At 29.9% G+C, this 16453-nt stretch overlaps 1 protein-coding gene across 2 annotated transcripts in view; it reads left to right on the top strand.

Moving 5' to 3' along the window:
* Nucleotides 1-6312: 6312 nt before the first annotated feature.
* Nucleotides 6313-16453, top strand: part of Ae2 (Anion exchanger 2) — a 152126-nt gene continuing 141985 nt past the window's right edge. For both annotated transcript variants that reach the window (XM_065502972.1, XM_065502970.1), the window contains exon 1: nucleotides 6313-6386. The gene's annotated coding sequence lies outside the window, so the exon portion shown is untranslated. The remainder of the gene's footprint in view (nucleotides 6387-16453) is intronic.

Raw genomic sequence — 16453 nt, 5'->3', positions numbered from 1 at the left:
TATGAATTTATAGTGAAATTTTTAATTTTCCTAACATTTTAAAACCATTTTACAATGATAACTGAGATGAGCAAAAAATTCGACTACCTTGATATTTTCGAATATAAATCGAATACTAGATTTAGTACATATAAAATATTTAGATCAAATGAAGTTAATTGTGCTTTTTCACCAAAAATATTTTTATTTGACCAAAACATCAATTTGTATGTTGTAGAATATACTACAGCAACAAGTGAGCAAAATAGTCAAAATAGCACAAATATCCCTGACGATCCTTGGGCCAATGTTAATTACGTTTGTGTGAATTTATCTCTTCTTTTATTGCAAATGCCTTCGCCAAAAGTTCTGTGCAAGTTTTAACGATTCTTTTGCATCTATTAATTGATGAAAAATAATCTACGTTGTTTGAATTTATTTATACTTTACACTAATACTAAAAATGTATCTATACTTTACAGATCTGCAAAATCATTGCATTTTTAAAGACAACAAACAAACTATTAAAACGAATAAATAGTAGTCCATTATGTGATATTTGTGGTTTCATTGGAAAGATGCCAAAATCCATTATATATTACAAATTTCCATCTCTGCAGTCTCCATACGTAAATGCATAATTCCATACAAACAAAACTACCCTTCAAACGTTTACCAGGCTATATTGTTGCCAAGCATCACATAAGACACTTCCTAGACACTTGTGGATGATAGTTGGAAGAAAAGTAAGTACTATATTCGGCAGTTTCGAAGCTTATAAAAATAAAAATTAAAAACAAATTTTTGGCGAAAAAATGTTTTTTGTGAAAATAAAATATGTTGATTAAAAAGTTATACGGGAATACAAAATTAATATTTTGTTAAGAATTAGTGTGCGGAATTCCCAATTATTGATAAATTCACTGAAATTTATTGTAGGAGGATTAGATAGTTGTTTTGCGCATTTCACTGGTTGCTTTTTGGTAAAAAAAAATGTTGAACAAAAGCTTTTGCTGCAGTCAGGATGTTTTGCTTATATTTCTTAATCTCGATTTTAAATAGAAATCTATGTTGGTCATTGAACGAGCTTTCGACACGGTATCTCATAGCGCTATCTGGAGAGTGCTCGCTATGAAAGGAATACCGGAAAAGATAATATACACAATCAAGGAGTTATACACAGATTCAGATTCCGTAGTCCAATATAATGGACATGAGAGTCAACCATTCTAAACTAACTGTGGCGTAAAACAAGGCTGCGTTCTGTCGCCCACACTATTCATGATCCTGCTTGATTCTGTTGTGGAACAAACTAATATCGACTCTCCCCGTGGTATTCGCTGGAATTTTAATTAATATCTCAACGATATAGATTACGCGGATGATTTGTGCTTAATGGCCCATCGTTTCTCCGATATCGAAGACAAACTGTAAAACCTGGCAGCCAACGCAACAGCAGTGGGCTTGAAAATTAATATCGGGAAGACCAAAATAAAGCGTATCGGTTCAACGACTCATCTCCCCTCTATTGTATAATGGGACAATCGAGGACGTCAAAACATTTTGTTACCTCGGAAGTAATCTAAGCAAAGATGGGGCTTCTGAAGACGATATAAACAACAGGATAAATAAGGCGAGAGTAGCATTCAATAGCTTATACAAGGTATGGCATTCTAGCCATATATCTAGAAAGACAAAAATACGCTGCAGCGTTATATCAATACTTCTATACGGCTGTACTAACTGGGGTACAACATCAAATAGCCAGACTACAAACATTCATTAATCGTTGCCTCCGTCAAATAAACGAAATATTCTGGCCCAATTGGGTGACAAACGATCAGTTACTAGCGATCTCGAACATGTCTCCTGTTACTACGAAGATACTTATACGCAAATGGACTTGGATTGGCCACATACTCCGAAGACCAATATACGACATCGCAAGAAATGCCCTGGAATGGAATCCCCAAGGTCATCGTCGGTCGCCCACGAAACACCTGGCAGCGGACAACACTCAAAGAATGTCAAAAGGCAAATAAATCATGGATCCAAATCAAAGCACTCGCCGCTGATCGTGTAAACTGTTGGTACCCTATGTTCTACTATATGAACTTTCTATTAATTATACTAAAAATTTTGTACATAATTATTATGAATAAAGGCATTAATATATAAGTTGGTCATGTATGAAGGTTATTTGCTGGCTTCGAATTTCGACAGACACACGGACGGACATGGCTATATCGACAAATGAAAAATGAAGAAACAACAAACCGATTACGCCTCACTGTGAAGGGTATAAAAAGAGGTTTCAGGAGTAGGTTTCAAAGCGATACCTCGGAAACTGTATAAGAAACAAGATTGATTCTTGTTTCATATTGTTTATCACTTTAAAAAAAGTCTTACTCATGAAATTTGTAATGTTATGTACAAAACACAATATAAAATTACCGGCACGAAATTTCATTACAATCGAAAATGAAATTACGTGAATTAATTTCATTGTTTCAGAGTTATATACAAGCCAAGTAAGAAACTATAGTCGGGCAAGCCCGAACATATAATACCCTACACTGAGTAAATGAGCAAAAATCATTTGTTTTAAATTTCAATAATTTATTTTCGTGAATGATTTTTGGAAGATGGCCTTATATAGGAGCTATGACTAATTATGGACCGATCAACATGATATTAGGTCGTATGATTTATGCCTATATCAAACTAATGTCTGTTGGATTTTATGTGGATACCAACATATTTGGAAGATTTATTCTCGATAAAGTGATTTTCGGAAATGAAACTTATTTGGAGCAAAAATAAAGACCAATTTTGGGAGGACATTTGTATGGATACTAGGTGAAATAATGGACAGATTTCAGCTAGTTGCCAAATGTATGTACAAAATTTGATCGAAATATCTTCAAAATTGCGACCTGTACTTTGCCCACAAGGTTTACATGGTCAGACGGACGGACATCGTTTAGTCGACTTAAAAAGTGATTTTGAGCCGATCGGTATAGTTTAAGGTGGGTGTTTGACTAATATTATTGGGCGTTACAAACATCTGCACAAACGCATTATACCCTACCCACTATGTTGGGGTAGGGTATAAATACGAGACATTACATATACATTTATCATTTCCGACCCCACAAAGTATATATATTCTGGATCGTTATAGATAGCGGAGTCGACATAGCCATGTCCATCTGTATGTTGAAATCAACTATCCGTAGCCCCCAAATAATTCTCGTACATGATTCATTTATCCGCCATTTAAAATCCAAAATCGTACCACAAATAGCTGTAATATAAGGAAAAAACCAGCACTGCCTCGTTTTTATACCCATCACCTTCGTGATAAGGGTATATATAAGATTGTCATTCCATTTGTAAATTCCACAATATAATTTTCCGACCCTATAAAGTATATATATTCTGGATCCTTATAGATAGCGGAGTGGATTAAGCCATGTCCGTCTGTCTTTCTTTCTGTCCGTCTGTCTATTGAAATAAACTTTCCGAAGCCCCCAAATAACATACATACACGATTCCAAAAAAATTTCCAAAACATCTTTTGAAAAAAAATAAATTTTGTTTACCTAAAAATATTTAAAATTTTTATTTTGAAGTATAATTTGGTGAAGGGTATATAAGATTCGGCACATCCTAATATAGCTCTCTACTTGTTTGGCCTATTTTTAATCTATATTTGTATTTCTAAATCATTAATATAGACAATATGTATAGATATTTCAAAGTCAATTGCAACGACGTATATAGGGCCATAGTAAGTTGGACCTACACTGAGTTAAACTCGGAAAAATATTTTTTTAATTTAAATTAAAAAAAATTATACAAAAATTTTTAAATATTGGACCATTGCTCGCCGAAAGATTATTTTAATTGTCACGACTTTGGCAATAGAAAATGTTTGCAGGGTTTATGTACAAATGTATATATATTATATAAATGTACATTGGGGTGTATGTGAAAACATGTGAGTTCGGCAAAATTTCTGTTTTGTGTATTTTACTGATCATTTTTAATCGGTTCGCTGGGCGTTCTGGGGATTCTTGGTTCGACAACAGCAGCAGCAGCAAGCAAACATTAAGATGTACGTTTGTAAAATATAAATATGTAGATATGAATATATGGATGTACATATGAATTTATGTACAAACATACAGTATGTGTAAAATTGTGTACGAAATGTTTGTTGTAGTTTTGTGTTTTTTGTTGTTCTTGTTTGTTTGTTTTTGTTGTGTTTTTGTTTTGTATATACTTCTATTTTTCTTTCTTTCGTTTAAAACGTGCTGAGCAAAGAAACAGTAAATCATTACTGTGAGAAACGTGAAAACGGCAACACACACGATCAAGTTCAAGTTTTGTTTGTTGATACTTCTTTCTTTATTTTTTAGTTGTTTTTCCATAGACACTTTTTGTTGTTGTTATATGTAATTATTTATAATATTTGTTTTATTGTTATTATTGATTTTGTTGTCGTTTTTGTTGTTAAAAGAGAATAATAATAAAAGCTAAAAGAAGCATTTTAGTTGTTGCTGTCTGTCCATTGCCAATGGAAACAAACTGCACATGCAGACAATAAATATGTGTGGTTAGTGTTCAATACAATTGCAATTGTTGGTTTTGTTAAAATTCTAATTAAAACAAATTAAAATATAATTAATTAAAAACAAATTAATTTAGTGTATATAATTAAAATAAATGAAAAGTAAAAAGTGCATAACAACATTTAAACTTAAATATGCCGCAGTGGCAAACAAATACAAAAAACTAAAGCTAATTATCTATCACTCGTAAACAATTAAAGTGTCAAAAAAAAAGTCTTAATATATTTCTGGTGACCAGACAAATAAAAAAATAATTAAAAATAACTCGAGGCTGTAGAGGAACAAACCAAAAAACAACCAACAACTAAAGCCTTTACGAAAAGCAAACCTACGTCATTCCATACCACAGTGATCACCAAACAAACATCTCAGCAAATAGTTATAGATCATTTAATGTACATATAGATATTACGACGTCTGTTGTCTTCAAAAAAAAAAAATAAATAAATAAAATACTCTTACCCCCAATGAACAATAAAACATTTGAACATGACTCTTAATAAGTGGTACTGGTGCCAAAGCTTGTGCCGATATTGATGATGAATCTTAACGAGTGGAAAGTTTATATATTTTTTTTTTGTTTTACAAATTCTTTTAATAATTTCACAAAATGGAAATAAGAGAAACAAAAAATAACTAGAAATTTATGCATCACGCGACTGTAATTTGCAAAATTAGTAATAAAACAAATATTGAAAATAAGTTAAAAAAGAAGACAAAAAATAACAAACAAATCACATTAACAAAAAAAATTACAAACGTGCAGAAATATAATATTCGTTAATTATTCATAATACCTATTTTATGCATACATTCGTACATACTTTACACGTACAGTGGATGAAAACAATATTTTGGCTAAAGAAAATTGAAAAAAAATTAGCTTAAATTCAATTTTCAATTATTATTTGAAGCAGATTTATTTTTTCCGCAAGTTTTTAAAAACATTCATCCCTAAAGCTGATACAATACATACAAATAATTATTCAATATCAAATATTTTGATAAAATGTAAAAGCAGCTTCGCAAATTCAAATATGAAATTTGTAAAAGGTGGCGCAAAAGTAATCCTCCTATCAGAAAATGCTATAAATTTTGCGATCAGTTCTGTTTTGACATTTGTGTAGTAAACACATGCGAAATACACGTTAATAAACAATGTTACGCTATACTGCTCCAGAAGAAGAATCAAAGTTTTTCATTTTTTTTTTTTAATTACAGCCAAAAAACGTCGGAAGTTTACTTTTGCGCCACCTTGTAGAATTCCGTAGGGCCCAGATATCTTACGAATAAATTACATTCGATCATTTTAGTATTGAAAATCAGAGTTTGTTTTATTGATCATCAAAACAATACCCTCCTCAACTGATGGTGAAAGGTATAAATAATCAACATAGTTATAATCATTACGATCACTATCATATACAATTAAACGTCAAAGTATATAATCTCGAAGATTGGTTTTCGAATGAGTACAGGGTGATGAAATTTAGTACGATACGATTTGTGATACAAATGTACACAAATAGTACTTAATTTTTCTTTTGCCAAAATACTCTTTCACCCTACTGTGTATGCACAAATATTTGTATGAACGTTAATTTATTGCTTTTTTTTTTGCCCAGTGCCTAATGTGTGTTAAATTAAAGTGTTTTTAGTTAATAATTACAATATATAAATATTATTTATATTTTAGGTTTACTTCGTTCTCACAAAAAATAAACAAAACAATAATAATAATAATAGTACATCAAACCACATACGATAAGGGTGAGTAATTTTGTTATTTCTATATTTTGTCACTCAAATTCTTGTGAAATTGTGTGATATACATATATTTATGTACATATCGATAGGGTTACCAGATAAGGTGCTTGGTTGTTTCCTTAATTAACCGGGAAAATACCAGCTAAACTTAATTTGAGGAAGTAGTTTTTGGTGGTTTATGAAAAAGTTGGTGATTTTTTGTATATAATTTTTAATTATTGTAGGCATTTTGTGATTGATTTTTACAATAGTTATTAATGTGTGTGAATGATAAATTCGAATTTAACTAGCACAGACAGAAACCTAATTTTTTAACATTGATCATGTTACATGGCACTGTTAAGCACTTAACATCATTAATGAATTATAATACATAAAATATATCTTAAATAATTTCAAAAATATGAAGCCGTATCCTAAACTTCAAAATGGTTATCAAGATAAAAAATTATCAGGTATAGTCTCAATTTATTAGTATTATTGCTTCGTTATGACAAAATTGTTAATTTTTTTTTGCACAGACAACTTTGTCTGGACAACAAATGTCATTTAGTTATGATGAATATTTATCAAATATAGACAGGGGGTAAGAGAGCTATATTCGGCTATTATATTTTAAAATACAAATTTTATATATTTTTAGGTAAACAAAATTATTTTTTTTTCAAAATTTATAAAAAATAATTTTTCCAAAATAGTTTTTTATTTTTTTTAAAAATATTTCCCAAAATTTTTTTTGGATTTTTTTTTAAATTTTTTTTATTATAAAAAAAATTATGACAAAAAAATTTTTTTGGTGAAAATAAAATTCGGTTTCTTTTGCACAGACAACTTTGTCTGGACAACAAATGTCATTTAGTTATGATGAATATTTATCAGACAGGAGGTAAGAGAGCTATATTCGGCTATTATATTTTAAAATACAAATTTTATATATTTTTAGGTAAACAAAATTATTTTATTTTTCAAAATTTATAAAAAATAATTTTTCCAAAATAGTTTTTTATTTTTTTTAAAAATTTTTCCCAAAATTTTTTTTTGATTTTTTTTTAAATTTTTTTTTATTATAAAAAAAATTAAGACAAAAAAATTTTTTTGTTGAAAATAAAATTCGGTTTAAAATTTTTTTTCCCGATTTTGACGCATTGTATGTTCAACTTACTAAAGACTTATGCAATGGACTTTGAAATATCTATTATTAGATATCCATATTTTCTATATAATTGACTTAGTAATTCTCAGCTATTTATGGGCCGATTTTCTCGATTTTAAAGAGCAACCGAATGAGTCTATGGGCACTGCTACACGTTCAATAAATATCGCGATACTGGATCGCGGTCAATATATATTGAACGTGTAGCAGTGCTCTATGGTTCACACGATTCGGTTATTTTTATATTTTCTATTACTAGAAAATATCGGTGGTAAATTTCATATTGTTAGAGCATAATGTGCCTTATATATGAGCTACTCGAAACAAATTTGTATTATATTTTTTATCGATATCGAATTATTGACCCATCCTCGTATTTCATTGGACTTATACATTGAGTATTTTTATTTATTGTTTAACAAATATGATTAGATATAGCGTTATATCCCGTCAATCATTTCAAATTATTTTCAACTCTTCAACCGACTTATACTGGTTTTTATAACAAACTTGCCGTACAAGTGTCAGGTGAATGTGCCGAAATCAGTTTTTAGATGATCTTGAAACATGGATTTTACTGTTTCTTCCAACATGATTTGAGTGCACTCCTGGAACTCCAAACAGTTCATTCTAGTTAATGAAAATCATATCCACTTAAACTAAAGGCAACCCAAATCGTTAGAGAACCGCCATCGACAATAATCTATAAATAATACATGATTTAAGTTTTCAATTCGTACCAGAGGTCTCTAAAACCAACGGACCGTTAAAATTTAATATTGTTTCGTCTGAAAAAGCAATTTGCAGAACAAATAAATTTACTTCCTTTTAAAGAATACAGCTGACTTCCACACAGTCGAGGAAATGAAAAAAAATTGGAAATAAACTGTAACGTCTAAACGGATAGCTTGTTTTCAATTGGTACCTTAATTGCCAGTGGGTATCGTAGCCTCAAAGCCCCAAAGTGGGCTATCTCTATCCTATTTGGAAGGTTTTTATTTATGTATAGTCTACTAGAAGAGACCTACAAAAAAATTGCTATATATGTGTATTATTCAGAAAGCTATATTTAGATATACATATATACCGTGACATCTTTAATTGTTGAAATTTTGCATGAAATGTTATTATTTAAACTATATAAAAAGTATACGTCGTAACAACCGCCCTTAAAATTTATAGCCACTATAAAAACGGATGGATCAACATATTTGTTGCAGATTCTGGGTTCTCATAATATTCCAAGACGATCTAGCTATGTTCGTCTTTCCGTCCGTCTGTTGAAAACACAATAGGGCCCAAACGAAAGTTGCTAGCTGTCTGAAAATTTTCCAATATCGTGATTAAAATGGACATAAATAATTTTTATATGAACCAACTTTTTTGAGGATCGAACCCCTCCTTTAACTCCTATAACAGAAAAATATTTTGCTGTTCAATAAATAATAATTTATATATAATGATATTATCAGAAATTTCGACATAAGTCATTAAATTATTTGTACTATACTAATACTATTTTTATTTTAGGATGCACATAACGAAAAGTAAGTGATCTTATAATTTTGACAACCACCCATGTAACTAGTTACTTTAGTGAAAAATGCTATTATGGGAGAACAAAACCGAGAGATTTTTTTTAGCTTAGTGGGTTATACATCCTAGCAAATACCTAGCAACCCAACATATTCCCTTGCTTGGGAATACTTTCAAGATAAAATGTTTCATTTGCATTTTAAGCATTATCAGAGTATTTTTATCTTTATGTCATACCCTTCGATAGTTTGTAAAAATATTTTAAAATAACGACAAACAGAAACTATTTAATTGCTCAATAACTACTATATTTGTATAAAAATAAAATATTTATAAATAGAATTGTTCTGTGATAACATTTCAGAATTGCCATTATTTATTGGTAGAGTTAATGATATAAATATTGATTCTATAATTAGCAGCTAAAGGTGGCTACAGAAACTATGGTATACATATAATTAACTCTACTCTTATAAATCTAACTTAATTAAAAATTTAAATATGGGCAATTCCACGAGAAAGACAAACCACGACTGAAAAAACAAAAACCATTAAAACTTTTTTCAAGATGATAGGAAAATAGGAAAAAATTTTAATATGTATGTGAGAGTGTTTAAAGCTTATTACAACATGTTAAAGGCGAAAATAATAGTTTAAACTGACTATGTTCCTTTTTTTTCAATTTAATTGTTATGTTTTAGGCTAAGATTGACTTTGATTGTTTTTTTGCTGTTAAACAATTTAATTATTGAAACCAAATATATATTTTCTATTTAGCTTTTAGTATTTGTATACATATATTTACAGAATATATATTGTTTTACTATAAGAGAAAAATATGTCACGTTCAGTATGTCACGTACGATATTAAATTTTATTTATTATAAATTCATCCAAAGATTATTATAACCTTCGCCATGAGTGGCAAGGGTATATATAAGTTTGTCATTCCGTTTGTAATTTCTACATTTTTCACTTGCGACCCCACAAGGTATATATTGTTACAAAATTGTACTTGAATTCAAATATAACTATTTTAAGGGCTGATTTAAAAGTAGCATACTGCTTTTAAATAATAGTGCTGTAATAGCAAACTGTAACATATCTGTGGGCATTATTAAATAAAAGCTATCAGTTGACCATTGATCGTAAGTTGGCAACGCTGTTTGAATTCGAATATTCAGTTAAAGAACATTGTAGAAAGTACACCACAGATGGCGTATGTATTAGTAAGATCTAGAATATTCGAACTTTGACAGTTAAAGAGCAATCTAGAATGCAGATGGCAGTGTTATAAATAGTGGCAGAGATTGCAGTCGTGAGTCAGTTTATCAGAGACGCTATTTGAATAAACATCAACTGAGTGCCTTAAAGTGTGCTGTATTTTTCAAGTGAATTCGTATACATTATAAAGTGTCTGTATTTCTGAGATTTTATAAACGTGTACAAAAAAAACATTGAGTGACTATTTAATTCTGTTGTTGTACATTTTAAATAAATAAAGAGTTGTTACAATTTTCAAACTACTAAACGGCTTTTATTTGCAATCAAAAGTATCCGGTTTATTTAAAGGAAATAAACCAGCGTTTTGAAAAGGTTAAAACGTAACAATATATTCTGAATCTTTATAGATAGCGAAGTCGATATAGCCATGTCCGTCTGTATGTTTAAATCAATTTTCTAAATAACTTACATTTATGATTCATACATCAATATGTCGGGAATTCTTCCGGCTCGGTTTCTGTTTAAAATCGACAAAATCGGCCTACAAATGGAAGGAAAAAACCGATTTTGATCTATATCTGGATTAGTATAAGTCATTAATATAAAAAACTAGTTGATCGCCCCGGCTTCGCCCGGTGGCATTTACTAATGTTAGTTCTTCAAGTTTCTCCAACCCACGCACACCAGCCTGTTCTTATTTATTTGCAAATAAAATATCTAAATTTGTGCTGCATACTTTAGGGAGCTTTTTTTATTACAGTTGACTGGACTCACAAAACAAAAGAATTTCCGAGTTTTACCCGGAATTTTTGTTTTTTTTTCTTTACAAACCATCTCCTGAAAATTTCGAATCGAATAAAAAAAAGCCAGCCGTTCTCACGTGATGACATTACATACATGGACCATTTAATTTTTATATACATATATAGATATGGATATCTTATTATAGATATTTTAAAGTCCATTGCAAGGATGTATATAAAGCAATAGTAAGTTGGACCTACAATGGGTCCAAATCGGGAAAAATATTTTTTAACCCGAATTTTTTCATCCAAAATTTTTTTTGTCATAAATTATTTTTCCAAAAAAAAAAATTTTAAAACAATTTAGAAAAAAAAATTGGAAAAAACTTTCGAATTGAAAAAATTTAAATTTTTGTTTACCTAAAAATATTTAAAAAAAAATTATTTTTAAGTATAATTTGGTGAAGGGTATCTAAGATTCGGCACAGCCCAATATAGCTCTCTTACTTGTTTTTATTTAAATATGACGAGTGGTAAAGGAAAAATATTTGGTTTAGTGTAAAAAATTAAAAGAACCCATAACGCAAACGATTCGCAAATTTTCGCATATTTCTCGTTTTATGTAGCCCGTAGTACGCTCGATATTTTGGACAACAATGTTTCGAAATAAATTATTTGTTAAAATAAAGTACCCTCTGGATGGAACATAAATACCAAATTATTATCAGATACTCTTATTTTTACAAAATATGTATATTCCACTCTATAGGCTTACAAATGTGGCGTACGATGACATGGAATTGCCCATATGTATTTTGCATTTTCTCGTATAGAAAACTATAAATCCAATTTACAAAGTAATAAGTGTTTGAAGTTAAATTTTGCTACTTTGCTACTTTTCACTGATATACTACTGAATAATTATTAGATATAAGTAAAACCGGTATCTAACAACAAGACATCAGTCACATGATTAGTTTACTTTCCCCTAGGGTTCTTGTATTTTTGTCTTCAGTTACACATTTTATTGTTGGCATTTAAAATAAATAAACATTAGATATAAATATCACAAATTGTACAAACTTACTTTGTTTACTTGTATTTATACTCTACTCTTTTGAAGTTTGATTTTTTTTTACAATATCTTCATTGGTTGTATCTACGAAGTTTAACAAAATGAAATGAAAAAAAAAGTTCAATGAACTAATAGTTTACCATTTAAAATTAAAACAACAACTCAAAAACATACAATAAGAACAAAAACTCATAAACATGATTCGCTTCATTGCATTCGATATACATGTAATAAATTAAAAGTTAAAAAAACCTAGTGTACTCATAAGTTTAGAACGATTTTCTAATACCGTACTTTGATGGGTGTCATAGATACTAGGCTACAAACAAATATGTGACACTCAAGTTATTTTTATATATGCAAATGGATTTAAAGCGTTATAAAGTAGAGCTGAAACAATTGCTAAAATTATTTAAGTTTTTTGCAAGAAGAAAAGTACATTTAAATCTTATAAAATTTAAAACCTGCCAGATTTATCAGCAAAAGTTGTTAACTTTAATTTTTAGCACATCTTTTAAATTGCAATCTTTAAAACACGTGAGGCAGTTAAAATGTTTAAAATGGTAAAGACAGCTTTTAGCTTATTAGTATGCATATCAGAGTCAACCAAATAGAGACATGCTTTATATAAATGTGTATTGGTTTTAAATTTTAAATAAGATTGCATATATTTTTTTTTTCATAAAGACCTCCTTTAATGAAAGCTACCCAGAAAAAATTTACATTGCAAAGTAATGAGTTAAAATGCTAATATAATTACCAGATCACGAAAAGTATGCTTTGTATAAACATATGAGTTAGTTATTTATCCGTTTCAGACAATTTTAGGAATTTTGGCGTAGATTTCTTAGTGCATATTTTAGCATATTTTATCTTTTTAAAGCATATGTTTGCATAATTAACTCATAACTGCATGTTTTTGTTCAGATTTTCTTGTTTTCATTACTTTGTTTTATTAATATAATTTTACTGTTTGAATTGCAATATTTTATTTCAATATTTTACTATTTAGATCCAATGATAATTGGCCTATGTTACTTAAAAAAAATTTCATTGAATTTTCGTTGACTTAGTTTCCGTACCACTGTGGTTCCAAATCAAAATGTAGGTGGACAAAATTCCAAAAAAAAAAAAATTAAAATTTCAATATAAACTTCTTTTCAAGTTACAGTAGGGTCTAGATATACATATATAAAACATTAATAAAAAATTAAAAAAAATACGTTTTCATGTCTTTCTGAAACTAAATTTTTAAAAAGATCTGTATTTACTATATTTCAAGTTACAGTAAATATAGAAAAATTTCTAAAAATTCCATTCCATAAAAATTTAAAAAAAAGTATTTCGGCGGGTGATGGCGGCTACAATTTTTTTACAAGGACATTCCCCAGATGTTTCTTTAAATGATATATATAGTCATTGGACGGTCTTCAACGGTCTTTTTTTTTTGGCAAGCTATATAACATTCTTAGAAAAAAAAAATATCAGTATATTTGAGAACCAAGTTTAAAGGACTATAACAGGAAAATGGAGATGCCCATAAATATAAGATATACATTTAATAAAAGCCTATATCAATGTTTATCTATGTTTTGAAGTATGAATTTCTATATGATAAAACCATTGAGATATATCTAATTTAGTAATGCAGTAAAATATTAAAAAACAAGTAAGAAAGTATGGTCGGTCAAGCCCGACCATATAATACCCTACACTAAGTAAAAGAGCAAAAACAATTTTTCTTTTAAAATTTCAATAATTTATATTTTTGAATGATTTTCGGAAGTGGGGTTATATGGGGGCTATGACCAATTATGGACCGATCACCATGAAATTAGGTCGTGTGATTTATGTCTATATTAAAGTTAACTATGTTGAATTTTGTGTGTTTACCAACATTTTTAAGCGATTTATGCACGTTAAAGTGATTATCGGAAGCGGGTCTATATGGGAGCTATGACTAATTATGGACCGATCGTAACAAAATTTGGTGACATGAATTTTGTGTATATAAAACTTATTTGGAGCGGAATTTGTGGAGATACATTTATAAATTAAACATTTATGACCGATAAAGTCCAATTTCGGGAGGACATTTGTATGGGGGCTAGGTGAAATAGTGGACCGATTTCAGCCAGTTTCAATAGGCTTGGTCCTTGGGCCGAAAAAATAATATGTACGAAATTTGATCGAAATATCTTCAAAATTGCGACCTGTACTCTGCGCACAAGGTTTACATGGACAGCCAGCCAGCCGACCAGACGGACGGACGGACGGACATCGCTTAATCGACTCAGAAAGTGATTCTAAGTCGATCGGTATACTTTAAGGTGGGTGTTAGACTAATAGTTTTGGGCGTTACAAACATCTGCACAAACGCAGGGTATAAAAATTAACAAAAATATGATTCAAAATTTGTTGAACTTCTGTCGAGAAAACGAAATGTCCAATTGAAAAACCCATTTGTATTGGAGGAGAGCAGATTGTCAGCTTCCGAAAAAAACTTAGTTTTTCCAAATTATGAAGATACCGATTTTCATAATTTTGTCCACCTACTTAGATTTTGATTTGGAACCACAGTGCGTACATTTGAATTAAATTAATTAAACTTCTTATGTATGTACTTACATGACACAAAATCTTGGATACATTTTCAAAAAAAAATAAAAATTTTTTGTTATTGTGGGCAACTTCTGAGACAGTTGCCCACTCTGGTGAGCATTAAAAATTTTTTTTTTTCATTTAAATTTTTTTTAAAAAAAATAAAAAATAAAAATGTCTTTCTACACTCGTCACCATGAGTGGCTAGAGTATATATAAGTATGTCATTCCGTTTGTAATTTCATCATTTGTGACCCACAGCGGGCCAGAATCAAAATTTTTGGGAAATAAATATGGCATTTCTAAACCGCTGGTCCGTTCAGAATTAAATTTGACGCGTTCGTAGCCAAGGAGTATTCGAGTTTATGTTATTAAAATTTGCCCTACAAATGCTCTAGGGGTGCTGCTATGGGGGCTCAAAGTAGGATGCCTTAGACATGTACAATTTTTGAATATGTGGCATTTTTTTGTTTCCCCTCCTATTTCAAAGAAAGCGCTCAGCTAGGTCTTTGAAAAATATCCTTGCATGTGCTATTTATCTCTTATAATTTCCGAATTATAGGCATTTCAAAATTAAAAAAAAAATCTTGCCATACTTGTTAGTTAGTCAACTAAATTACCAATAATATGCAAAAGATTTCAGAGCGAAATCGATTACCGATCCAAAAATAAAACGACTTTCAATTTAAAAATTGAAAAAATAGTAGATTTTAATGTATTTTTATTAAAAAAAAAACTTTCTTTAAGCACAAATAACAATTTTATGTTTTTCTGTAAGGTATCTTTACACAGATAATTTTGGTATAAAAAACATGTCCTATTTTGCGAATATGTCGCCCTACGCCCTTCGGAATTTGACCTTGACCTATTCTAAAATCTCAAATCTGGGATCAGAATGCAGCTTTGGAAACCTTAGTGTGTTCCCTATTTATGCCCAAAGTATTTTCCCAGCCCCGAAGGAATATTTTTACCTAAAAATATTTAAAATTTTCATTTTAAAGTATAATTTGTTTAAGGGTATATAAGACACGGCACAGCCGAATATAGCTATCATAGTATTTAAAAACCGGTACTATAGCGGATATATTGATGTATGAATCATGTGTATAAGTTATTTGTGGGCTACGGACGGGCAGATTTACATTGCTATATCGACTCCATTATCTATATGGATCCAGAAGGATTTGTGGAATCCCAAATAAAATAATGAACTGGAATTTGTCCAATCGTCTTAGATGAACTTAAAATATATTTAATTCGCCTACATATGATTAGAAGCAATAAATTATTAAAAATATTTTTAAATTATTTTTTCAAATTTTTAGATTTTATGTTGACATTAGGTTACGTTAGGTTATAAAGGCAGCCAGTATTACCAGTCCATGAATTTGTCCGTTGGTTGTGATACCCAAAGGATCATGATCAGGTCCTCAAGAGGTCCTTCACATGTCGGAATGGGGTGCAATGTCTAACCAACTTGACGCACGAATGAACAAAGAGCAAAGACAGTGGAGATGTTCAACAACATTTGTACACTATAAATTTATTCAAAACATTGGCCAATGTTTGTTCTAACCCTTTCCCATATGAATTCCGAGTCAAAAGAACTGCTCATCTTTTGAGACCAAGCATGAATCAAGCTAATTTCCGATACTCTGTTTGAAGTGAAGCTTATCCCAGAGAAAGCGTTTTACTTCGATCGAAACAAATAGTAGTCGTATGGGGCAAGGTCTGCACT

Source organism: Calliphora vicina, chromosome 3, assembly GCF_958450345.1.
Source record: "Calliphora vicina chromosome 3, idCalVici1.1, whole genome shotgun sequence".
Taxonomy (NCBI): Eukaryota; Metazoa; Arthropoda; class Insecta; order Diptera; family Calliphoridae; genus Calliphora; species Calliphora vicina.
The sequence above is the reverse complement of the archived record's forward strand: the minus strand, read 5'-3'. Positions and strand labels throughout refer to the sequence as shown.